Source organism: Scardinius erythrophthalmus (assembly GCF_964197995.2).
Source record: "Scardinius erythrophthalmus genome assembly, chromosome: 16".
Lineage (NCBI taxonomy): Eukaryota > Metazoa > Chordata > Actinopteri > Cypriniformes > Leuciscidae > Scardinius > Scardinius erythrophthalmus.
In genome coordinates, this window is record NC_138236.1 from 40,282,859 (window position 1) to 40,296,376 (window position 13,518).

The following is a 13,518-nucleotide window of genomic DNA, read 5'->3' on the forward strand; positions in this document are numbered from 1 at the left end:
TCTGCAGAAGGCAGAATTCCTGATAATAAATCATAAAGAGGACTTTGTTTGATCACGTCTGAAATAAGTTTGTCATCATCAATCATGTTTATAATTACATTTAGTCATTTAGCAGATGATTTTTTCAAAGCGATCAACAAATGTGGAACAATGCAATGTGACATAAACCTGAAAGAATCAGATCAATTAAAACCATACTGGAAAAAATACTGTATTGTAAACTTTTAACAGTTTAATGGTTGGTTTAATTTATTGCTCCTGCACTGATAACTTTATTGCACTTTGGACCACTTTTAATTTAATAACTGAAATGGTCAAAAGTCATTAAGAAAGATCAGAAATGATTTAGAAATATTAAATAATGAATAAATCCTGATGTTGTAAAGTGATCTCTTCTGTTCCCTATATCGATACGGTTCACTCGTACTGCGTCACTAGAAGCAATGGGAAAACTCCTGTTTCCTCTGATTACTGAAGCCTTATAGAATCACACAGTGAGAAAAATGCTCTTTGATTTCTCCAGTGCTTTCAACACAATAGTCAAGTCAAGTCTCCTTCATTTATACAGCGCTTTTAACAATATAGATTGTTTCAAAGAAGCTTTACAGTGATAATAAAGTAACAGATTGTTTTTGTTTTACAGCATCTCTAGAATAAAGTTATTGTCCAGCTAAAGTTAGTTTTGATTGATTCACTTCTGTTGTGAAGATCATTAGTTATTAACTTAGCGGCCGCTAACACGACACCGTTCTAACAGAAAACCCTTAATGCGCTCCGGCTGATCAACAGTGTTTGTTTCGAGAACGCAAAGCTTGAAATAGATTCCAAGGGGCAGGTGTTGAATAATTTTTAAAAAATACAAATGAAAAAATTATAATTATCTCGGCACAAATATGTGAAAACGTGCCTAAGGTTAATCACCTTTGCATTAATGCCAGCAAGACAGAGGAAATGGTGACAGACAGAGGTGTAGAGGTAAAAAAAGAGGTGGGTAAACTATCAATTCTGGGTGACCACATCATGGTCACAGTAAGGTGGACCACTGCCTACCGGTGTATGTGTATCCTGATGACATCACTATAGGCTATCATTTGATGGTACTACCAAGGGTATCACTGGTTGTTCCCTCATCATAGGTCACACAATCACTATTCAATTCATACAGTAATCTAAGTTCTTGTTAAAGAGACTCAAGAAGTAATAATATGGTTGAAATCTATAAAGTTTACTAAATGACAAAACAGAGAGAACAAAAATATTTAAGAGAGATAGAGAGGGAGGCTTATAGGGTTCCAATGCAATGCACTTGTACATAAGGATTGGGGATTTGGGATTATTTTCATAGTCGATTAATCTGTTGAATATTTTCTCAATTAATCGATTAGTTGTTTGGTCTATAATATGTCAGAAAAATGTGGATCAGTGTTTCCCCAAAAGCCCAGGAATGGTCCTCAAATGTCTCGTTTTGTCCACAACTCAAAGATATTCAGTTTACTGTCACAGAGGAGAGAAGACACTAGAACATATTCACATTTAACAAGCTGGAATCAAAGAAATTTTTACTTTTGTCTTAAAAAAATGACTCAAACCGACTAATCGATTATCAAAATAGTTGTCGATTACAGTTTTTTCCATTTGCTAACGTAGCAGGTGCAGATTAACGACAGAAGGGTGAATCTGGTGCCACATATTTTAATTGAAAGAAAACTCAGTTTCTGTAATTAACAGAAGAAAGACAATATAAGTTGCACTGTAGTTTCCACAAGTGTAATGGCTGCCGACATTAACAGACGATTTTGCAAAACTAAAAAAAACAATAAAACCAAATTAATATCACAACAATGCCCAGAGTGCCTCTTTGTCCACTTGAGGTGATGGCTTGGCGTGTCCGTGTGTCTGTAGCTCCTCTGTGCTTTACCAGACAAGATTTCACATATGCCATTCACTGTAAAAAAGCCAACTTACTGAAAGTTCTCCAAATAAACATAAAACAGTAAAATGAACTGAGATATTTTTATTGGAAGTGTTCATGCATCATACTAAGTTGATTCAACAAATTCGTTACTTAAATGATGAAAACGTACAATGTTTTGTTGTTCAAACTAAATCGTTTTAGTTTTCATTGAAGTCCGCGTTTTTTGTTAGCGCGTGCGCAGTTTAAACCCTGAACGCATGCGCAGTGTGAGACTCGGCGGTTAGGTCTCTGTCTGCAGCTGGTGAGAAGTCGGTAGCGAAGTGCTGCCTTCAGTTCAGCGTTTCTGCAGAATCACTGGTATGTATTAATCATTTTTATAATCGACTGTATGTTATTTGTCATATATGATGTTTTGTGCTCTTCCCAAACTGATGGCCTCATGTAATTCACCATCACTACAGGCCGCTATTACATCACTACCAACTCTGACCAACGTTAATACTGGAAGAGGCCAATGCTGATGTTATCCTGCCTATTCAATCCAGCGTTTCCAAAGAGTCACAGGTATGTATTAACGACACACTGACGGGAATATTGCTCTTTGTGTTGTTTACTGTTACCGCCGGCGTTCTCTGGAAGACTACATTACCCATCACTGCCTAGAACTACAGCAAACTACGGCAGCTCAAATAGCTCAAAATACACAGCACGTTTAGTTTTTTTTCTCGTGGTGACTCTCCCTGTATTCCAAATGGCATAATGTTATGTATTTTAAAAATAATATTTTTTATTGTGAATACATTTTTTATTTTAAACTAATTCATTAATGATTTAAGTAATAATTGATGTGCTATGTTAGACATTTTTGAAGTAGAAATCCGTTTTGAAAGTTTAAAACACTGTTAATTACAATTACTAGGTTAGCTAAAAGAAATATTGTTAAAAAAGGTACAAACTAGACTTGATTTGGCCTTTAGGGACTTGAACATGTCTGGTATTTATCATTCATGGTATATGTCATATCAAATGAGATGTTTGCTCATTATGTATTTACACTAGTTGAGGAGTTCAGAGAGAGATGGCCTGCCACCTGCACTTTTTCTAAAGGATGAGGTAAACCATTTAATTGCAACTGTCAATATTATTATTATTTTAATTATTATTTCTAAAGATTATTATTATTAATTATTATTTCTTTAGAACATTTTAGGAATACTTATAGTGTCACATGTCTGTCCTGTCTTGTGCTGCACATGGGTGTTTGTTTTGTGCCATGTGCTCTCCTGTCTATTGTCTAGCCCCTCCCATCTTGTTATGTGATTATTGGTTAATTTGTCCCACCTGTCTGTCTCGTTACCCTCCTTTGTTTGTTCCCCTATTTAGCCTCCTTGTGTTTGTAGTCTTGTGCTGGTTCGTTGTCCGAGTTACCTGTCCTTGATGTTCCTGTCTGTTGGATACCTGAGTTCTGAGTTTTTGTACTTCGTCTGTGTTTGTTTATTAAATCTCCTCTGCACTTGAATCCTCGTCTCTCTTTTAGTGTTCCGTGACAGAACGAACCAGCCCTATGTGGATTCAGTGGAGCGAGATTTTTTCTCCAGAGGAGGATAAGGGAAACTCCATTTCCCTATTTGAGTATTTCTCCAGATGCGTTCAAAGGACTTTGGAGGAGGAGAGCACCATGTCAGACGGTGATCAGATCGGAGGAGGTGGTCCGGTGGTCCGGAAACGGAGGAGGAGAAGGAAGACCTCCTCTGTGACTATTTCGGTGGTCCCGAGTCCGGTGGTCCCAGTTTCGGTGGTCCCGAGTCCGGGGGTCCTGAGTCCGGTGGTCCCAGTTCCGGTGGTCTCAACTCCAGTGGTCCGGAGACGGGGAGGAGGAGAAAGGGCCTCTTCAACTGATTGTCCGGTGGCTCCTAACACGGAGACCATCCCGGAGGTGACTGCCGTCCTTGACGCACCACCCAGGCGTCTTGCTCTGCCCGCGCCGCCCAGGCGTCCTGCTCTGCCGGTCCCGCCCAGGCGTCCTGCTCTGCCGGTCCCACCCGAGCTGCTCGCCCTGCCGGCCCCACCCCAGCGATCCGTCACGTCTGCCCAGCCAGAGACTGTTCACGTCACGTCTGCCCAGCCAGAGATTGTTCACGTCACGTCTGCCCAGCCAGAGACTGTTCACGTCACGTCTGCCCAGCCAGAGACTGTTCACGTCACGTCTGCCCAGCCAGAGACTGTTCCTGAGCCTATGTCTTCGGACAAGATGGTCGTCGCTGCCGCCGAGCCTGTTTACGTCACGCCTGCCGAGCCTGTGTCTTCGGACAAGATGGCCGCTGCCGAGCCAGTTCACGTAACGCCTGCCGAGCCTGTGTCCCCAGACAAGATGGCCGCCGTCGAGCCTGTGTCTGAGCCGGTGGTGTCTGTTCCTGAGCCTGAGCCGGTGGTGTCTGTTCCTGAGCCTGAGCCGGTGGTCTCTGTTCCTGAGCCTGAGCCCTCAGTGACCGCGACACTGGCCATTATGGCCACAGCCATGTGGTGTGTGTGGGCTACGCACACACTTGAGCCGGTGGTGTCTGTTCCTGTTCCTGAGCCGGTGATGTCTGTTCCTGTTCCTGAGCCGGTGGTGTCTGTTCCTGAGCCGGTGATGTCTGTTCCTGTTCCTGGGCCGGTGGTGTCTGTTCCTGAGCCGTTGGTGCCAGTTCCAGTGCCTGAGCCGGTGGTGCCAGTTCCGGTGGTGCCAGTTCCAGTGCCAGTTCCGGTGGTGCCAGTTCCAGTGCCTGAGCCGGTGGTGCCAGTTCCAGTGCCTGAGCCGGTGGTGCCAGCTCCAGTGCCTGAGCCGGTGGTGCCAGTTCCAGTGCCTGAGCCGGTGGTGCCAGTTCCAGTGCCTGAGCCGGTGGTGCCAGTTCCAGTGCCTGAGCCGGTGGTGCCAGTTCCAGTGCCTGAGCCGGTGGTGCCAGTTCCAGTTCCCGAGCCGTGGCCGCCCGAGGGGTCTTCACCGCCGTGGCCGCCCGAGGGGTCTTCACCGCCGTGGCCGCCCGAGGGGTCTTCTCCGCCGTGGCCGCCCGAGGGGTCGTCTCCGCCCTGGCCGCCCGAGGGGTCGTCTCCGCCCTGGACTCCCGAACCTTGTGTCCCGCCCTGGACTCCCGAACTTTGTGGGCTTCCCGGGATTTCTGAACTGTCCATTCCCCTTGTCCCTCCCGTCCCGCCCTGGTCTGTCCCTCCCGTCCCGCCCTGGTCTGTCCCTCCCGTCCCGTCCGAGTCTTGTGGAGCGTCTGGTAGCCGCTCCTTAAGGAGGGGGTAATGTCACATGTCTGTCCTGTCTTGTGCTGCACATGGGTGTTTGTTTTGTGCCATGTGCTCTCCTGTCTATTGTCTAGCCCCTCCCATCTTGTTATGTGATTATTGGTTAATTTGTCCCACCTGTCTGTCTCGTTACCCTCCTTTGTTTGTTCCCCTATTTAGCCTCCTTGTGTTTGTAGTCTTGTGCTGGTTCGTTGTCCGAGTTACCTGTCCTTGATGTTCCTGTCTGTTGGATACCTGAGTTCTGAGTTTTTGTACTTCGTCTGTGTTTGTTTATTAAATCTCCTCTGCACTTGAATCCTCGTCTCTCTTTTAGTGTTCCGTGACATATAGTAGTAAAACTTTGTGGTGATTCCAACTGACTCGTTTTTTACAGATCTCCATGGAGTTTTCGTGTATCTGTAACGTCGACCATGAGAATCTACTTTGAATGAACACATATAGAGAGGAAAATAGTAAGTAAATAACTTTATAATATCAGTTATCAATATCATAAACTTAATTATGACATCAGTCTGTTTTTCATGCAGTTGTTGTCAATTGGGAAAATGTGCATGTTTTATTGACAAATTTTATGATTTTACATCTTTTTTGATTCCACTGTATGTAAAAGAGCAATCTGTACATTCTTTAAAAAAATCTTTGTTATGGACCAAGTCATATGGATTTGGAATTACATGAGGAAGAGTAAAAGATGACAGAATTATCATTTTTGGGTGTGCTGTATACATTTAACTCCCAAAGCAGATCCCTATGTTAAATTATTAAGAGTTAAGGTCATAGTGCATCTGCAGATTAAAATAAAACTTTTTTTTTTTTTTTTTTTTTTTTTTTTTTTTTAGGTGAGTGACATTACCACACGTCAGAAAACAACAGATCTTGAGGGATTGCCACTTTTCCAGCATGAAAACTACAAGTTTACCCAGGATGCGTCTGGTAAATTACCATTTTCATTTTCATTTCTTGCTCATTTTTTAATCTATTTATGTTTTACATGTATTCGGGTTATTTACACAACAACATAAATAATAATAATGTTGTTGTTATCATTTTTAAATTTACACTTCAATTAATACCCCTATCTCATGAACTATTCTCCCAGGATACTGATCCTTGAGACCACGGCACCAGAGATGTAGAGATCGGAATCCTTACTGTGGCCGAAGATGCCGCTGTTACATCACTACCAACTCTGACCAACTAATACTGGAAGAGGCCATTGTTCTTGAGGACATTACAGATCTACCAGCAGTATACGCTTGTTCGGACTCATGAATGCACTGAATATGGATTATCCAAAAGAACTGAAGTATACTTTCAAAGTAATTCAGAAGATTTTCATGGATCTTGGAGGTACCTTCTCTGCAAGACAAATCCATTTTGCAAATGTCATGGGAAAATTTGTGTGACATTTCTCCACTGGACACTGGTTCTTTTATAGTTAATGACTAAAAAAAAAAAAAAAAATACTGCTCTGGCAATGTATTGATTAATGTTAAGTATTAATTGGTTTCAACCTTAGCTTTAAAGGAATAGTTCATCCAAAGATGAAAATTCTGTCATCATTTACTCACCCTCATGTTGTTCGAAACATGAATGAGTTTATTTCTTCTGCTGAACACAAAAGATGATATTGTGAAGAATGTTACTACCAAATATTTGATAGTAGCCATTGACTGCCGCAGTATTTTAAGGCTACTGTCAACTGTTTAGTTACCAGCATTCTTCAGAATATCTTCATTTTAATTTCAATTTCAATTTAAGGGTGAATCAATGATGACTGACTTTTCTTTTTTGGGTGAACTAAACCTTCAGGCTAATGTTCTTTAACATGCATTGGTAAGTACCATGCATTGAGTTAACAAATTCAAGACTTGCTACGATAATGTCATTGTTGTGCATCAGACACAAACTGTTTAAATAAAAAAAGTGATCTGACTCGTGTTATGGTCTGTCTCTTATTTAATTAAACTATTTAAATAATATATAATAAATCAATATAGGCCTATAAGATAATAGGCCCATTTGTGTTCAGCCAACTAAAAATACTTTGTTCTGTTATTCATTAGCTAAACATGACTATTTATGTTGAAGCAACTTATGATTTTAACGTAATCTTTTTAGTTGCGTGGACTTCAGTCCCCGTTTGTGGAGTTTACTCAAAAAAGAGCTTGCGATAAGTTGCCTAATTTTTTTAAGTTGACCCAACTTTTTTTTTTTACAGTGTTGGGTTCCACTTTGACAATGGAGGACCATTCAGGTTAACAAACATCAACGCTGAGACGCTTTCGATCAGGAGTCTACATCTCAGTGGACACATGATGATATTCATTAAGCTGAATCCTCGCTCACATTCTGCACTGCTCACAGGGATCAGGCTGAGAATGTTTGTGAGTGGGGACAAGTCTTCAGGTATCACATTAGAGTCGTCTTTGTAATCCATGAAGCCCTCAAGCACTTTCCTTTGGTCCAGCCTGAACCTTAGTGTGAGCTGTTTGATGCAAGCTTCCCCATACTGCTCATGTAAGGGAACAGGCCAGTTATCTGGATTGAGAACTTTAAAGTGATCAAGCAAATCTGTATACTGACTGGTGTTCTCAGCTGATACGCCAAGGGTGTCTGCTTGAACCAGTGCTGAACAACCTGTCCTCCAGGTTCCCAACGAGTGACTGAAAGAACACTGAGGAGTCTATCTGTCTTACCCTCGGACTGGTTGTTAAGGGGATGCCCTTAAACTCCTGTCTCTCTGCAGCTGTAAGAGCTTCTTGTCTTTTATCACCTGGAGCGGTCATCATGGATGAAATAATGCGAATGGTTCTTCTCATAAGTTTGTCTGCTTTTGTGAGTGCCATTCCTCTTCCTTGCAAGTTCAGGGAAAGGTGTGCAATTTCCTTTAACGTGTCATACATTAAGGCTAAATCACACAGGAATTCTTGTGTCTCCATTTTGGCCATCAGACCCCTGTACATAGCCTTCTCATTTTCATCTCTTGTGACATCCACAGAAGCAGCAGTAAAGTGCTGATGGAAAGCTTTGTACGAGTTCCATACAGCCTTAACTGTTCTGAAACTGCTGGCTGCCCATCGAACATCAAGGACCCTCCCAATTTTCTGCAAACTTATTTCAAGTTGTTGTGCATGCTGAGCCAGTTCACGGCAGTTCTTTGGTGACCTTTGGTAGAGTGTGTAAATTTTGTCTAAAAATGAAGTGAAATGGTTTATGTTGTTATCACGTTTGACTGTATCTCCCACAGCCAATTCCAATCTGTGGTTGAGGCAGTGCCAAACTATAAGATGTGGATACATATGTTGTAGACAGGTAGCAACCCCAGATTTTCTCCCTAGCATGGCACTTGCTCCATCACAAGCAAAAGCAATTAAATTTGCCTGGATGAAAGTTTGGAGGCACTGAAGCAAACTCGTTGTAATATTCTCAGCTGACTGGCTTTCCAGCTCAACTAAATCGAGAAATATAACTGTGGGCACATCATTTATTACAGACATTAAATGCACTACTAGAGCTGATTTCTTGCTAAGAGTTGTGGACTCGTCAATTAAAACACTGAACCTCTGGTCTTTAGTTAGTATGTGGTGCAATATTTTCTGTCTCATTTCCTTTGCTGTGTGATCAATTATACTTTTTGCAGTATATCTGGAATGGATAGTGGTGCCCATGTCAAGACCATTTTCTTGCTGGAGCACCACCAGCTCCTGGTAGTCTGTGTATGGCCTGTTGTTCTTTGCTAGGATGTATGCTGTTTGAAACAGTGAGGCTGTCTTCTCTGCTTCCTCCTCCACTTGTTTTTGTATGGAAACACCACTTGTGTTTTTTGTGTTCACTGTATTTTCGGCTGCCTTGTGACTTTTTGATGTCCCATGCTTGTAGATTTTGCTCCTTAAGCATGACAGCTGATATTGGTGATTGCCATTGTGGCTGTATGTAATTTTAGTCTGCGACCATTCATTTGAGAGAGACATGCCCGTCTCTTTAAACATTTGACAGTTGACAGTTTGGCATGTACGACACCCAAGAAAATCACCATTGACAATTAGCCAAGGGTTAGCTTTTTTAAACTGACTGTGTTGCTTTTCAGTCCAAATGTGTGGGTGGCATCTTCTCTTGGTCTCTCCTCTCTCTGTTCCTTCGTCCTCAGCTTCTCCTCTCTCTGTTCCTTCTCTCTCGAATTGTCCTGTCTCTGTTTCTTCATTCTCTGTTTGTCTTACCTCTTTTCCTCCTCTTTCCTCATCTCCTCTCTCTATCTCTCTCCTCTCTATATCTCCTCTCTCTGTGCTCTCTGCATAATTGTCTGTCTCACCTCTGTCTGTAAAATTAAGTTAAAATGGAGAAAAGACAGCTTAGCACACCACATCCTGTCAAGTAGCTGATCACATTATAAGGCCTATAGACTAACCCTTTCAGACAAACCATTAAAATAAATTATTTAATATGCATTCAATGTTTAGGTATCCAGTCTGAATGCTATAGCAAAACAAAAACAACAAATATTTAGAATATATTTGTTAAATGTATAAAATATATTTTTTGAATTAGGATATAACCACAACTAAATTGTAGCTACAAGTGTGGTCATGCTTCATTTCAAATCTGAGGAGGATATCTCTAAAATTATGCATTTTATAATTGTAAGACCATATCATGGGAGGCTTTGGAGAAGTTTTAGAAATGGCTGATAAGATACTTTCAGATATTTTATCAATGACACAGACTGCAATGACACAGACATCGTCATTGCAGAAGGACAGCCTTATGGTCACGTGGTTCACGTGAGATGATTGACAGCCTTACAAACTAATGATATCGCACTGATGTCATAGCTGACGCGAATCAATAAGAGGTGAATCATCGCTAGCTCTGTTAGCTGTTTGAGCTCTTCAGATCGCATAAATCAGTGCAAAATGAATAGAAATGTTATTCTGTTTGACGAAATATTTTACAAACATGTCATAATTAATAATTTCTCCAAATGTGCGCACCATTGGACTAATAGCCCTGGCAGATCGTGGATATTGTATGTATACGAACACAAATAAACCAGAGATGAGATGAATGGCTGCTGTATGAGTGATGATTTCTATTCAAAATAATGAACGTTATTTTTATTATTATTATTATTATTATTAACGGACGTTTACCGTACCCACGAAACCGCGAACGACTAGTGATAACATTATCTAGCTAGGTAGAGGTGACTTGAGTCAGTGGCATGAATCTACCGTGAACCAAATTAACCTCAAAAACAAAGTTTAGTGCTGTTTTCCGAGCTCACTCACTTTGGGCTTGTAGCCGAGGCCGTTTGCTGGCATCAGGAGGAGGGCTGCTGTCTTGACGGCGCTTAAAAAATTGCCGGATATCCATTTTTGAATCTTAATGCAGTCTGCTGCGTGTCGTTCATGAACGATTCGTTAATTTTGAACGAATCTTTAATATGACTCGGGACCACCGAGTTGTCTCAGAGAGTGATTTGTTCATATTGTGTTGACCACGCATGCGCATTACGCAACATATGGGTTCTGTTCTGAATCGACGGGTCTGAGTCTTTTGTTCTTCCTGTCCCATAGAGACGGAAAGAGAAAAGATTGTGGTAACACTTTAGAATACTGTTCCTTCATTAATGAATAATTACACAGGAACAAACGAGTAACGCACTATTAACATTGTAGTAACTACTATTCCTTTAGAAAGATGTAGTAACACTTGAGTCATTACTATACAAAACCTTACAAAAGCCTTAAAAGCTTACAATGACTTCAGTCAATATTAGGTTGTTATCATGTTTTTCACTTTAGAATACTGATCCAAATTATTAGTAGTTCCTTTAGAATGATGTAGTAACACTTGATTAATTACTAATGAGTTACCATTACCTTATTATATATTATGCATTATTAATATTAATTATGAACCTGTATATAGTAGTTCTTAGTAGTCTTCAGTGAGGTATGAAAAATAGTAGTTACTGATTAGCTAATAGTGAACTACCACATTCATCTGAGCGCGATTATTTACTAATTCGTTAATCAGAGTTTCTTGTTAGTTAATAGTAGTTACTACAATGTTAATAGTGCGTTACTCATTTGTTCCTGTGTAGGTATTCATTAATGAAGGAACAGTATTCTAAAGTGTTACCAAGATTAGTTCATTTTGCTGAATGAGACTCAAAGATCCGAGTCAGTAAAATGATCCGAACTTCCCACTACTACTGGCAACACCGCAAGTGATTGGTCAACACTGAAAGTAGCGGCGCAATATGAAAGACTTCGTCTCAGGTTTAACAACAAACAACCTATGAAACTAATAATGAACAATATGAAACTAAAACGACATAAGCTTAATTTAAAATGGCTTAGGAACCGTAGGCTATTTAGAGGTGGATAAACGCACTTTGGAGGTGGGTAAACGCTATTTCCGAATTTTGGGAGGTGCGTAAACGGCGTTTACGTGCGTTTAGCCTCCACTACATCCCTGGTGACAGACTTTCGTAGGAAGGTGCCCCAGATTACTCCGGTGAAAATCCAGGGTTTAGACATTGAGATGGTGACAACATACAGATTCCTGGGTGTTCACCTCAACAATAAACTGGACTGGTCTAACAATACAGAGGTTCTGTACAAGAAGGACCAAAGTGTCCTTCACTTGTTGAGGAGACGGAGGTGCTGTGGTGTGTGCAGGTCATTGCTGAAGTCTTTCTATGACACTGTGGCGGCTTCTGCGCTCTTTTATGCGGTAGTGTGTTGGGGAGCTGGAAGCACTGAGAGGGACAGAAAGAGACTTAATAAACTGGTAAAGAGGGCCAGCTCTATCCTGGATTATCCTCTGGACACCATCGAGGAGATGTTAGCTAAGCTGACTTCATCATAGACAACATCTCTCATGCATTTTTGTTTGTTTTTGCACACAAAAAGTATTGTCGTCGCTTGATAAACTTAAGGTTGAGCCACTGTAGTCACTTGGACTATTTTAAACATTGTCTTTACTAACTTTCTGGGCCGGCAAGTTTCAGTTACAGAGAAGCCTATGGAGGAGTGATCCAGCTCTCAGATTTAATCAGAGATATCTTCATTTGTGTTCTGAAGATGAACGAAAGTCTTACTTGAACATCATGAGGGAGAGTAATTACTGACAGAGTTTTCATTTTTGGGTGAACTAACCCTTTAAGTGATGTTAACAAGATTTTAATAAAGTATTAGTAAATGTTGAAATTAACAAAGATTAAAAATGCTGTATAAGTGGTTCATTATTAGTTAATGTTAACTAATGTCCTGTAATGAACATTATTGTAAAGTGTTCCCTCATTCTCTATATCAGTGTCACTGTTTCTCAGCAGTCTTTAATAACCCTCAGATCCCCAATCCTAGTGTTTTAATGCTCTTTGTCTGCTCACTGTGATGAAGTCAGGGCCAACATTATAAAATTACTAGATGAGCTTTTCATAACAGCCATTTACCAGCAGAGCTCGGGTTTTCTAAAGAATAATACAGATCTGTCATGAAATACATGTAAATCAAGCACACAGAAGCGTCCGGGAGTATTTCTGCTGTAATGAACCGAGATTTACTCTGTGTGTCCTCTGGAATTAAACACTGTGTCATCATAACGTAGGGTTTACCAGAACCACACTGACATACACACACTGGCACACACACTTGTATGTGGATGTTTTGAGGATCTGCATTGTGGTGAATTGTGTCACTCTGGGAATGCAGTCGTTTCTCCCCTTCAATCCTTTAATTCCCTTGTTCTACACGTGTGATCTGTTAAACACAGCTGTTCTCTCTTCCTCAGAAAACACTGTATTTAGAATGAACGCACTTGTTATAACCAACACAAAGAAGAAAACTGGCTCACATCTCCTCTGTTTCTGCACAATGAACACATCTATCTGTTAAAGGGAATTATTGTGTCCTTAATATGAGCCTTTTGCCTCCAGAATAGTCTAATTCATTTCATTTTAACTTGTGAAAATCATTTTTGCCAGATGTGCTCATGAGTTTAATCCCAATTCCTTCCAAACACAACTTTAAATATAGCTGCGAGCAGCGATTACGGGCCCAAGCCGGTGGCACCGCAACCCTGGTGCCTTTAGTTACCTAAAGGCACCCGGGTGGCGGTGCCACTGGCTTTGGCCCTTTATCGCTGCTCGCAGCTATATTTATATATATATATATATATATATATATATATATATATATATATATATAAAAGACAGAAACCTTATTACCTTATTCTGATTTTATGATACACTCAAAATATTCCACAACAAATCTTTTAAATTTAATGTAAAAATAAAAACGAAA